We start from the raw sequence: 13181 nt of genomic DNA on the forward strand, positions 1-13181 counted from the left end.
AGAGAGAAAAACTCCTGCATGTGGAATCCTCAGTGTTTCTGCATTGCCCAGCATTTTGAGAAAAATCTCAGACTCACTTGTCTCCTGTTGTTCTGCAACTAGGAGTGTGACTTTAAAGACAACAGAAGTAAAGGGTGTTCTATTCTGGGATGGGGAAGAAAAGCAGTGGGAGTAGAGACAAGTCAGCTCAGCCGTTAACACTATACTTCTGTTCTCCTTTAACTCCCTGAACCCCAGGCAATATTTTTGTTTGAGGGGGATTTGTGCCAACTGCTTACAAGTAGGAATTCCAGTTCTCCAACTATATCTCCATAAGCAGCTAAAGGGCAAGGCAGGGGGTGGGGTGGAGTTGGGGGGAAGAAACTCTTACTGGGAGGATACATTAATATTAGCTTTTGAGAGAAGGAGACTGATCATGGGAGGATGGGGATTTTTTTATTCTGTTTTGTATGGCGTCTAGCACGGTGGGGTCCTGGTCTGCAATATAAATAAGTGGCTTTAGGTGAATTCCTGCCTCCTGCTCACCTTTCATGTCCTGCGGTTTGTGACTCAGGATTCCAAAGCCTTGCCAAACTCAGCTTATCGAAAGCCTCAGGGCTGCACCTGATTAGGGCTGTAATTAATTGTAGCCATTCTTAGTCTTTCTGTAAAGCTGCAGCCCATGGAGACTTCAAGTCCCCCATGCACTGCTCTTTCTGGAGAACAGGCAAGTTGTTTAAACTCCTCCTTATTTCCTCCCCTTCCAAAAAAGAAAAGAAAAGTTGGAGCTCACTGCCCATTTGACTTCACAGCGAAAGTCCTGTAGGGTTTCATAGCGAAGACTCCAGGAGAGGTCTACAGAAATGTAATAGTGTTTGTATAGAAATTTATTCTCAAAAGCCTGTAATATTTAATGGAGAATGAGATCCTTTCTGGAGGGCCGTCAGTTCACAATTGGGGGAGGAGGCCTTAGGCAGGATGGGGAGGCAGTGGCTGGTAAATCACAGTGGTGAGCTATGTCCAGGCAGTACAGCTTGGACTTTTGTCAGGATTGAGAGGCCTTTTCAGCTGAGAGAGGGACTGTGGTGCTGAGCGTGATATAAAAACCTAGACAGGCAGGGGAAGTCTGACCGAAGCCAGACCTGAATCAGCAGTTCTACTGGGCTGCCATTAACCTGCTAATAAGATCGCTCATTGGTAACTAGCACTTGGACAGAGACTTGCTTGGCACATAGGCCCCAACTTGGTCCCCCAACTCCTGTGCTTGGGACAGAGCTGGGGCTGAGAAGAGGTGACTTTAAACCACGGTTGTGCTCCGCATGTTTTGGAGCAGCCGGGGGCCCTTCCTGGCTCCAGGTGTCCGCCTCAGAACTGTTCTATCTATATTACTTTTCTGGAGCTCCTTATGAGCTGTGGCAATTGGTGAATAACTGTAGATCTGTGTGCTCTGGCCATGTGCCCCATTCCCACCCCTGCTTGCCCACTTCTGCCCACTCCATACTCCTGGCCCAATTCTGACATGCCCCCTATGCCATGGGCTGGAAGCAGAGCTGGCTTGGAGTTCTTATGCCAGCTCTACACTGACTGGGATGTCTTCCTGTGCAGGGCATATTCTCCATGGGCTTTCTCAGGGAACCATTTCCACCCCTTTTTAGGCTCCTTTGTGTTGCCAGAGTGCACCTATGCTGTGGTTTAGGCCGCCTTGACCAAAACAATAGCTGGGTTTACGTAATGTTACAGACATGTGAATATAAACCCAATGACTGGCTGCCTCTTTCTGGCAGCTTCCAGCACTAGAGGCCTACCATCGTATCTCCCAGAGGTGCAACAGGGGCCTCCCTCTTTTCCTCCTCCCAACACACACACGTGTAGCATGCTTTGTGAGCGGACGCTCTGATGTTACAGAATGAAGGTTTGATGGAAAGACAAGCTATTAGCTCTTTAATATAGGGAAAGGGAATAATTTTTTGCTGAGGGCTGTCTTCCTTCTTTTTCAGTTGTTCTCTTTCCTGTATCCCATTGAAGACAAGAGCAGGAGAAGGAGAAAGACGTTCCTGTGGAGAACTAAGAGGTCTCATTTGTGCTCAAACTTTTACTCACCCTGAGAGGTCAGTGGTAGCCATGTTTGTTCCCCCTTGAACATCTGCTTTAGACAGATAATAGCATTTTGCATTTATGCGTTGCAGAGCACTTCACAAGCAGCTGGCGGGAAGGCTGTATTTAATGGTTCAAAGCTGTTTTCTGTGCCATAAGGCACCCAAGGGCAGAGGTGATAAGCAGCAGGATACATTTTTTTTAAAATAAATCCTAGCTGGTAGATCAGGAATTGCTGGTGAGATTTTCATTTGGCACAGAGAGGTTAAGGGCTGGATTTTCAGAAGTGCTGAACACCTGCAATTGCCCTTCGGCCTCTCAGAAAATTAGGCCTTAAGTGATTTATCCAAGCACAGCAAGTGGTTGGCAAAACCAGAACTAGAACTTAGTCTCACCTGAGGACTAGACACTCCTATCTTCTGCTTTACGTATGTGGGTGAAGATGGGCTATGAAGTCCACTATGGACCTTACAGTACAGCTGCACTGCATCTCCAGCACTTAGCTACTGTGGCCATCGGTGCCACCAAACGGTTGAACAGCTACATACCCTTATTTTCTGTCTGACTTGTATAAACTGGGGAGACAATAAAGACACATCATTGGGCACACCCTGGACATTAATATCCTCCAGTTGCTATTCAAAGTGTTGCCTTTTATGGCCTGGTAGTTATTTAATTTACGTAGGTTAAGAACCAATGCCTTACCTTCCCATCCATTAGACATAGCTTCAGGGCAGGTTATGCCGAAAAGTCTTCAGAACTGGCTTGCTTTCTTTGCTGTCTAATTGACTCCTGTTACTGGGCAAGTAGAGGCAGATAGCCACTTTATGTGTGTGACTAAACAAGTGCCTATAACCTATTTGAATGTGGGTGCATGTGTTTTCATAGCCTGGGCCTGTGCACATACATAGATCAGCCAACAAAATCCAGTGGGCTGAGGTGGGACCCCGTAACCAGACCTTGAGATGCAGATGCCTGAACATAGGGTAATGGATGCTACAGTACTATGTTTAGGGCTGGATTTTCAAATGCCACAGTTGGGGTTATTTCCAAAAGTGCTCTGCTCCCACTGTGTTATTTACGGCCATATTGTTGGAGGAGCTCAGCACCCAGCATGCCGAGCGCTATTGAAAACCAGACCCCAAAGAATCATTTTAATGCTCCACATCGCTCCAGGGCTTTCCCAGCAATGATGCACTTAGCATCCATGCCTTCCATGATGTTTCACCACTGCTCAGGATCAGCTTCTGAACTTCTTGGGCAAGAGGTTCAATTCAGATGTATCTTTCCTTTGTCTGTTTCCCTGAAGATAGGTATAGCTCCTTACAGGGCAGCCTGGAATAGCCCCTTGCAGAAAGTTAGTCTACTCTGTGGGATACAAGGAAAATAAAATGCATTGCACACAAAAGGGAAGGTCCAGAAACAACCACATGTTTCCATGAATAGTTTCCGTGGCTAGTCACCAAGCATGCAGGAGCAGCCTGTACTGGCTAGGAGGGATAGATCAAACAAAAGACAGCAGTGATTGCTCTATGATTCACTGGCTACCACCCTTCCATGAATCATTGTGCTGCATAAACCTGCAGCTGTTCTCTGCCTGTTCTTTGAAAATAAACAGAGAGGAGGACCTCTTGTGTGCTTTTACTGCTCCTCTTGTCAAAACAGTTGCGCTTAGTTCTGCGAGATCCTCTGAAAAGTCCTTACCTGAGGCCTGATAAAAACGTGTGTCTGAGAGGGAAATTCCCAGGAGGCCTTGGACAGTGGCAGAGGTTTTCGTGTAGAGGGTACGTAGTGATGCTAAATCAACCCTGGGTGAGGCAGAGCCTAAGCTGAATGTCCACTTCCCTCCCCGCCCCCCTCATACACACAACAAGATTCTGGCAAGTCTGACATCTCCCACTTTAAATACACGGGACCCTTGGGAGATGTCAATCAGCAGGGGATCTGGCCCAGGGCAGGGAGAGTGAAATGCTAAAAAGGCAACCCAGCAACAGTAACAAGCTGCGGTTTGGCAGTGAAGGTGCCATCAAAGAGCCCCTGCACCACCTCCCCGCCCTTTTTTTTTTATTATTATTATTTTTCTTTTTTTTCTTTTTATGGAAAAGTGCAATCATTTAGTTAGGCACCTGCTGAGGATATGCTGTGTATCTTGAACAATGTGCCCTCGCCCCCTGAGCTCCATGGGATCAGATTTTCACTTCACCCAATCAGCCAGGGGAACTATACTGATTTACACCCACTGAGGATCTGGCTCACAGTGATAACTTGCTAATGACAAAAATCAAAGTCTCCTATCCAGATCTCATTATTAATTATTGGTGTTACAGTAACACCTAGAGGCCCCAGTGAAACTCAGGGCCCTATTGTGCTAGGCTTAGTATACACTCACACTCATACACACAGAGTAAGAGTTTACAATCTCGATAGACAAGACAGGCAAATGCTGAGAGGGGAAACAGAGATATTGAGCATGACTTGCCCAAGGTGTCACAGCAGGACTGTGGCAAAACCAGGAATAGAGCCATGGCCTCCTGACTCCCAGACCAGTGCAATAGCTACTAAACCTCAACACCCCTCTTCAAATGATGCCCTCCTCCGGGCAGCCCAGAACCATGAGCCACTGTGTTACTCCTCTGCCTTAGCCAGGGTGTGCTTTATGGGGAGTTAGACTGTGTCAGCTCCCTGTCACACCGGTCTGTCCTCTTCACCCACAAGCTCCTTGAGACTCTGACAGTCTTAACCTTGCTTTGCAGATAGCAGTCAGTGCACCCCAGTAACTGAGTTCCTCAGAGACTTCTCTCTGTCATTTCCAGTCCCTCTCACTAGATACTCAGAAATTATTACGTTTGCTGCCTGGAAAGAGACGATGTACACACTAAGGAGTCTCTCTATAGTTAATATAACAGCACTAAGATAGCTTAGAGTAAAACTAAGAATAAGTTTATTAATAAAGAACAGAGATTTAATTGATTCCAGCCAAGAATAAAAGAGAGCAAAAAGGGTTACAAAAAATACATCTTTTCTAGAGCCTAAAATGTAATTCCTTAAAAGTTATACTTTTGCTTAAAATGGTTTGTCACTTACAGCAGGTTATCAGCAGTTTCTGCTCTTCAGGCCAAGAAGATTCACCATTCACAGGCCTTGGCTACACTGGTGCTTTACAGCACTGCACCTTTCTCGCTCAGGGGTGTGAAAAAACACACCCCCTGAGCGCAGCAAGTTACAGCGCTGAAAAGCACCAGTGTAAACAGTGCCTGTAAGCTAATCCCCACGGGGAGGTGGAGTACCTGCAGCACTGGGAGAGCTCTCTCCCAGCGCTGGCACCGCAACCACACTCGCACTTCAAAGCTCTGCCATGGGAGCACTCCCGTGGTAGCGCTTTGAAGTTGCAAGTGTAGCCATACCCACAGGCTCAGAGGTTGCTGTTCCCCTAGTGATGGAGAACTAGAATGTCTTTTTGTTCCCTTTACATTTTCTGTTGTTCATTGTCTTTGTCTCAAGAGCCAGGAAGACTTTGCTCACTAAACTGTTTCCTTCTCCTTCTCCACTTGATTGCTTTGTTTACCTTTTGTGTAAATGTACTTCCATTGTTCTCTGCCTGTAATCAAGCCAGTCAGACAGTGAAATCCCCATTCCTTTGGCTAGGGCAGACTTGCTGTGTACACTGCCTCCAAAACACATTTGAAGAATCTGTTTCTAGCACACTCACACCCACATCCAATTCTTTATATACAACCTCTACATACATCACGCAGTGATTTTTGGGACCAGCGTGTTACCAGTTTACATGTGATACCTTATGTGGACACCATTTAATATTATATCATCACAGGGTGTTGGGGGTAATGAGTCTGTCAGGCCTGAGACGATTTACGTTATAGTGGGGCCTTTGCCAGTGAGCATTGAGGGGCTCTTAGAGTCACATCCAGTTTCCTACTCAAGCTTATCTCTCCCAGTGATACCTCATCCTGGGGCATCTGACTGATTCCTGGGAAGGGAAGGAAAGGCCTGCCTCCCCTCCCTCCCCTTTATTAGTTGCTGTACATACGTTATAAGGATACACAGTAAAATGCTGTATGGGGTGAGGACACCCTGCTGCGCCTCTCAGGAATCTCTTGCTCCTGATATGTGGCAAGCAGAAGAGCAATTCCCTGATACCGTTTCCATTGAGTGTTCAGCATAGGCCTTAGCTTCAGAGGGAATTGAGAGAGAGAGACCCCCCCCCCCCCACACACACCTTCCTGGAGGCACCTCACTAGGGGTAGGATGCTGATGAGGACAAAGAAACAAAAGGCTCCTCCTCGCTACACGTCGTTGTCATAGCAGCTTGGATTTTGGGGAGTGTCGGAGAAATGTAATGCTAGTGGAAGTAAATCACTGGTAGCTTGATCCAAGAATAGCTGGGATAATTGCTCAGCAAGCTTCCCTCTCACATAGATCTGCCTTCACCAAACCTTAACCCACCACCCCCCTGCTATTTCATTCCTGCATCCCCTTATGCAGCTCGGCCAGTTCACCTCAGCTTTGACTCCTCTTTATCTCTTACTCTACTATTTCTAGTTTCTCGCCGTCTCTTCCCTCCCCTCCGCCCCCCACCCCCAGTGCTATTACACCTCAATACCAAAGCCTGCTGTTCCTCCTGTTTTTGGTTTGGATCTTCTCCTGGGGGAAAATAGCCACTTGTGTTGTCTCATATCCAACTGTTGGGTGGATTCACGATGTGAATAAATATCTACTAGGGACTAAGACTGATTTTTAATGGACACTTACATCCAGGTTGCTGTATGTGAAAGACCAATACACCAACCTACCGTGGTTGTTCTTTCTAACTAAAGCTGATGCAGCGTCAGGTGACTGCATAACATGGTTCTTTGTGAGTGAAAGAAAATGTTGCGGGGGGCACCTATATACTGGGATCCTATGAGGGAAGGAATGGGCTCCAGAGTTGGGTGCTGGATGGCTCAAGGGATTAGCAAGGGTCTATTGTAGACCTTTCACATCTAGATTGCTAGTTCAAATCTTACACATCTTGGCATCAACTGTTACAATTCCCTGGATATTCAGTGAAATGAGTTTGTTGATCTCAGGAGGGTTCACATCACAATTTGCACCCCATGGCCCCTTTCCTGGCAGTCTTGGGGAACAGGCCAAGGACAACATAGGCCCTAGAGACTGAATTACCTAGAGATTATCTAGGCAGGTGTAGGCTGAGGCACACGGATAGCACAGTGTGTAGAAACTAGCCTTGCTGTTGCTGCTGTAAGTGTTCTGTGGCTAAACAAAGATTTTGGGACTTAAAATTTTTTACCTTCCAGGAACCTGAAATTCAAAGAAAAATTGTTTAAAAGGAGGGAAAAAACCCTCTGATATTACAAGGCTATTCAGAGTGGATCCACTCCCCCGTGCTTTCGTTCAGCCATCTGGTAATTAATCTTCTCTAAGGGCATGTCTACACTGCAGAGTTACAGTGCCAGGAGTTACAGCGCTGCTCAGAGAGTGCTGAAGGGAAGCTACTATTGTGTGATCACGCTGTCAGCTGCCTGTGAAATAGCGTGTTCACACTTGCTGTACTTGCAGCGGTATTTGGAGCAGTGCATTCTGGGCAGCTATCCCGCAGGGAACCTCTTTATCTTCTGCTGCTAAGAATTGTGGGAAGGTGGGGGGGGTCATAGGGCATCCTGGGTCCTGTCCCAGTGCCCCCTGATGCATTGCTTCTTATCCCAGCAATCCCTGTGCTTCCGTCTGCATTTGGCGCCATCTTTCAGTGGTGTCTGTATTGCGTGCCCTGCCTCTTCGGGCTGCAGGAATGGATCCCAAGCTGTTGACCAGTGTGCTGCTTGCTCTAACCAACATGTCATGAGTGGCAGTGAAGTTATTCTTTAAACTACAAAGGCAAGAGGAGTACGACCTTGGTCTTGTCACACATAGTAGCTACAACTCAAAATTGATTGTGGCATTCACGGAGGAGCTGACCACAGTGGAACGCCACTTTTGGGCTCGGGAAACAAGCACTGAGTGATGAGATCACATCATCATGCACATCTGGGATGATGAACAGTGGCTGCAGAACTTTCAGATGAGGAAAGCCACATTCATGGGACTGTGATGAACTCACCCCAGCCCTGCAGTGCTAGGACACAAGAGTGAGAACTGCCCTGTCACTGGAGAAGCATGTGGCGATTGCACTGTGGAAGCTGGCTACTGCAGACTGCTACTGATCGGTCGCTAATCAGTTCAGAGTGGAAAAGTGTACCGTTGGACTCATGTTGACAGAAGTCTGCAACGCCTTTAATCCCATCCTGCTCTGAAAGACTGTGATTCTGGGCATCGTGCATGACATTGTAGATGGTTTTGCACAAATGGGCTTCCCTAACTGTGGACGGGCAATAGATGGCAGGCATATTCCAATTTTGGCACCAGGCCACCAAGTACATTAATCGGAAGGGGTATTTCTCCCATGGTTCTTCAGGCACTTGTGGATCACCGTAGGCATTTCACAGACGTTAATGCAGCCTGGTCTGGAAAGGTGCATGACACCCACATTTTTCAGAACACTGGCCTGTGCAGGGACTTTCTTCCCGGACCAGAAAATCACCATAGGGGAAGTCGAAATGCCCACTGTGATCCTGGGAAACCCCACCTACCCCTTTATGCCTTGACTTATGAAGCCATATACAGAGCAACTTGACAGGAGCAAGGAGCGGTTCAACAACAGGCTGAGCAAGTGCAGAATGACTGTGGAGTGTGCTTTTGGCCATTTAAAAGCCTGCTGGCGCTGCCTGTATGGGAATCTGGATCTGCCTGATGACAGTATTCCTATGCTTAATAGCCATATGCCGTACACCCCATAATTGTGAAGGGAAGGGTGAAAGCTTCACTCAGGGCTGGACCACAGAGGCTTAGCGCCTGGAGACTGAGTTTGAACCAGAGACGTGGGCTATTAGATGGGCACAGCGCGGGGCGATAAGGATCAGGGATGCCTTAAAGCAGCAATTTGAAGCTGAAAACCACTAATATTTGTTGCTGTGTGCAGGACTGCATTGCTTGTAATGCTACGATGTGACTGGTTCACATGATGCAATAAGGGGGTTTAACATAATTGTATGTTGCTTTGCAGGACTCTTTATTCTATTAATTGAAAGCAAAAAGATTTTGTTTTCAAACCAACACAATTCTTTTATTAAAAAACAGCAACCGGAGGAGAGGGTCAAACCAAAAAAAAATCAGCAGTGAGGGGCATGGGGGAAGGGAAGGTGTCAGGAGGAGGTGGGGCCCCAGGATGGCTAAAGATTTGTGTGTGTCCAGGGATCATATCCAGCCTCCTCCTATGGAGTACAATGCAGCAGGTACTGTGCTTCAGCAGGGCCAAACTGCAGAGGGGAGGGTGTTGAGTGCAGTGGATAGTGGGAGTCCGCAGTGCTGGACTATGCTGGGGGAGGAGTGGAATGCTGCCAGACTGGAGCCAGGAGATTGGTAAGAGTGTGTTGCTGGTGCCGGGGGGGGGGGGGGGGTGCATGGGAAAGAGATTTGCTATAGTGGCTGCAGGGGAGGGTGGGCGTGGAGCTGCTTAGTTTGCAGTGCTAGTAGCGCCTGGAGCGTGTCCGCTTGACGCTCCATAACCTTTAAGAGCCCCTCCATGGCTTCATTCTGGCATGCTGCGTTCTCCTTTTGGTCACTTTTCTCACTGTCCCACCGCTCCTTCACTTCCTGTTTCTTGGTGGCGGAGTGCATCATAACATCAGTTCTTCTTGGCCATTTTCTAATTCTTCACAGCCGTTCAGCCGCCGATAACAAAGAGGGAGGCTGGGCTCCCATGGTCATCTCTGTGAAGTTTAAACACAACATTTTACAGAAGCAGTATTGTTTGCAACACAGAGAACACTGATTCAGGGATTTAAAACACAGTCAGTTCTCACACACCTGTCACTAACTGGCTGACCCCAGGCAAGCACACATGAGCCACAAGACCCCCAAAATGGTGAGTAGCCTCAGGGGCAGAGGAAATCACTCTTCCCGGACCCTGCTGTACACTGGGCACGTGGCTGTTGGGGAGAACCAGCACTGTATGGGGGGCCTGATAATCATTCCTTTCCCCACATGTTCCACAGGATGTGATCATTATGGAAGATATCTCGCTGCTGAGTGTGAGCAGGGAATCAAGGGAGGGTCTTCTCCAAGACTGTGACATCTACCTTGGCTCTTATGTGGTTTGCCTGTGTGCAGCAATTGTTCCTACCCCCTTGTGATGGCACAGTGGCACAGGAAAGTTACCATTAGTGGGGCAAGAAACATAGCAGCTCTGCTGGAGAACCTGCGGCAGTGGATTGCCCAGTATCTCCATGAGAGTTTCCTGGAGATCTCTGATGGAGATTCCTGTGAAGGGAGGGAGTCAATCAACAGCCTGTTCTGCAGCTCAGACTAGGCGTGTGGTGGGAGACAAGCCTGCTTTCTGCAACCCTCCTTCCCCCAACAAATCGCTTCAGCAATTCCCAAAATCAAATCCACTTACCAGGGGCCTCCTCTCCTGTTCTGTGCTTCTCCAACATCTGACAGCTGTGACTGGCTAGCCTCTGGGGTAGAAATGAGCTCCTAGCTGCATGCATCTCTGACCTCCAAGTCATCCTCTGCTTCTGGACCCCCCCCCCCACACACACACACACCCTTGTCCAAGATTTCGTCCTCCTGGCTTGGTCCACTTTCAACTGGCACGCGAGCCACCGAAGTATCCACAGTAGTCTTCACAGTGGAGGTGGGGTCGCCGCCTAATATTGCATCCAGCTCTTTGTAGAACTGGCAGCTCATGAGCACAGCACTGGAGTGGCAGTTTGTCTCCCACCCCTTGTGGTAGGCATTCTGCAGCTCCTTCATTTTGACCCTGCACTGCAATGTGTCCTAGTCATGGTCCCTTTGTGTCATGCATCGTGAAATCTGTCCGTAGGTATCAATACCTCTGGCTGGAGCACAACTGGGACTCCACAGCCTCCTGTTCCCAAATGCTCATGAGATCTAGCAACTCGGCATTGCTCCAAGTGGAGAATCGCCTGGTGCATGGAGCAGACATGGCCACCTAGAAAGATGCGCTGAGACCACTGCACGCATCACCGAGCAAACAGGGAGGGGACTTTCAAAATTCCAAAGGAATTTACAGGGCGGGGATGTCGGTTGGTCACCTGAGGGGAAGGCAGTAGAGTTCAAACTGATAGCCAGAGAGGTGAGATCAGGCATTGTGAGACACCTCCCGGGGGCCAGTCGCAGTGCTGCAATCGACCAGGGTGTCTACATTGGCACTGCAGTGCTGTAGCCCCGGCGCAGACAGCTCTTCGCCTTTCTTCGGGGTGGTCTTTTTACAGCACTACAACTGTGTAGTTTCTGCGCACTAAGTGGCTTGGCAGTGTGTACACCTCAGGAGTTACAGCGCAGAAAACTGCTTTACTGTGCAGAAACTTGCCAGTGTAGACAATGGAGTTGGCCAGAGGCCAGGAGAAAAGAACCTGGTGGTTATTCTCCCTGATAAATACCTTAATCTCAGAGCCACTCTCCTCCCATATGAAGTGACCTTCTCTCGCCAACTATGGTGTCAGATCCTCTTCTAGAGGAAAATGTTTTCTTGTGAAATCAAGACAGGCAGGGGCAGATCAGCTTTGGGGATGGACGCATTCCCATTGCTGCATTCCTATGGGTCTGATTTGCTGGCTCCTAAAGCATGGGCGTATCCTGGATGTTTGCTGACCAGAGAAAAGCAAAGGGAAATTTCTCCCTGCAGTGGGCTGACCTGCCTTTCCTAAGGGCTTGTCTACGTGTACAGCGAGAGAGCCGCACCGCTGTAGCGCTTTAGTGAACACACAACTGTGTTGATAGGAGAGCTGCTTCCATCAGCATAGTCAATCCACCGCCATGAGAGGCAGGAGAAACCCTCCTGTTGACACAGCACTGTCTACGCCAGGGGTTAGGTCAATATAACTGCATTGCTCGGGGGGTGCAGTGACCAGCAGAGAATATGAAACCAATTTGTATGTGCTTTTCCCTCCTACTACTTGTTAAAATTGACCTTGGGAGCCAGAGCTGGCTCTTGGAAAGGGCTTAGGGCCTTCATCTATAGGAGAAGTAGGCTGGCCCAGAGCTGGAAAGGGATCACATACATTTAGTAAGGCTATATTTTAGTCATGGGTGTTTTTTAGTAAAACTCATGGACAGGTCATGGACAGTTTAAAAAATAAATAAAATTCATGGCCCATGACCAGTCCATGACTTGTACTATACCCCTGACTAAATCTTGTGCCCTCTGGGTGGGGCGGAAGGTGGCCCAGAAGCACCACGGGCACTCTTGCAGGCAGGGTGGCCCATGACCTCTGCTGGTGCTGGGGGGTGGGGGTTGGCAGGGCTGACAGCTCCCTACCTGGCTCTGTGCAGCTCCCCGGAAGCAGGGACATGTCCCTCGGCTCCTAGCATAGGGGCAGTCCATGCACTGCCCCTGCCCTGAGCGCTGGCTCTGCAGCTCCCATTGGCCGCAGTTGCAGGTGGAGGCAGTGTGCAGAGCCCCCGGTCCCTCCACTTAGGAGCTCAGGGACATGTCGTCGCTTCCAGCAGCCCCCCGAGGTGAGCACCACCTGGAGCCCTCACCCCAACTCCCTGCCCCAGCCCTGAGCCCCCTTTCGCATCCAAACTCTTGCTGCTGTTGGGGAGGAGGGGCACAGTGGCCCAAGACTGCCCCGAGCTGCTCAGGCAGCCCCCTGGACAGCTGCACCGGACACTGCAGAAGTGTCAGAGGTTTGGGAAAATCACAGAATCAGTGATCTCCATGACAGGCTTGGAGCCTTAACAATTGGCCATTGGAACCCATTGCAATAGGATATCTCTTGGGGCAAATGCTTCTCAGGATTCCAAAAAAGGATTTGATATTTGTTTGGCTAACAAGTCCAGAGTTATAATACGCAGGAGTTCAGAAGGGTTATACATTTTCCTGCTTAAAGGTTTACGGCAACCTGTATTAAATTACAGAGGTTAGGAGGGAACTTTTCTAGGGGGCAGATATCCCATAATTGCGAACTGCAGGATTTCTTGTTCCTTCCTCTGAAGCAGCTGGTGCTGCCTACTGTTGGAGACAGGAT

General features: G+C 48.7%; 1 protein-coding gene across 2 annotated transcripts in view; it reads left to right on the plus strand.

Annotated features, from left to right (window-relative positions):
• The window catches only part of CD151 (CD151 molecule (Raph blood group)), an 88569-nt gene that overhangs the window by 22897 nt on the left and 52491 nt on the right, over positions 1-13181 (plus strand). For both annotated transcript variants that reach the window (XM_032803954.2, XM_075065077.1), the window contains exon 2: positions 1977-2087. The gene's annotated coding sequence lies outside the window, so the exon portion shown is untranslated. The remainder of the gene's footprint in view (positions 1-1976; positions 2088-13181) is intronic.

The sequence above is a fragment of the Chelonoidis abingdonii genome, chromosome 4, assembly GCF_003597395.2.
Source record: "Chelonoidis abingdonii isolate Lonesome George chromosome 4, CheloAbing_2.0, whole genome shotgun sequence".
In the NCBI taxonomy this organism is placed as follows: domain Eukaryota; kingdom Metazoa; phylum Chordata; order Testudines; family Testudinidae; genus Chelonoidis; species Chelonoidis abingdonii.